Below are 379 nucleotides of genomic sequence, written 5' to 3' on the forward strand. Positions count from 1 at the left end.
GCTTGGAGAACCCAGAGGGTGCATTGAGGTAACTGCTGGAGTCTAACCAGCGAAAACCGCGTAACTTAAATAATAATAATAATCCTTGCATTTCATATAGCGCTTTTCATATCTTCTAGACGTCTCAAAGTGCTTCCCAGAATAGACTGTAAAGTGAATTGACTGTATATTTGTGGGAGAAACACAGCAGCCAATTACACACAGCAGTGTCCCACAAACAGTCATGGATTGAAATGACCAATATATTATTGTTTTTCTTGAGGGATTATTATCAGGAGTATGGAGTAAGGAAACTTGCCCAAGGTTTCACCCTGCCGGGAATCGAACCCAGGTCTCTCGCTTACAAAGCGAGTGCTCAAAACTACTGAGCTACAGGACT

At 42.2% G+C, this 379-nt stretch overlaps 1 non-coding gene across 1 annotated transcript; it reads right to left on the bottom strand.

Moving 5' to 3' along the window:
• Positions 1-306: 306 nt before the first annotated feature.
• Positions 307-379, bottom strand: trnat-ugu. Its single transcript has one exon. It is a non-coding gene; the product is annotated as a tRNA-Thr (tRNA).

This window comes from Callorhinchus milii, unplaced genomic scaffold (genome assembly GCF_018977255.1).
Source record: "Callorhinchus milii isolate IMCB2004 unplaced genomic scaffold, IMCB_Cmil_1.0 Scaffold30, whole genome shotgun sequence".
NCBI classification, from domain to species: Eukaryota; Metazoa; Chordata; class Chondrichthyes; order Chimaeriformes; family Callorhinchidae; genus Callorhinchus; species Callorhinchus milii.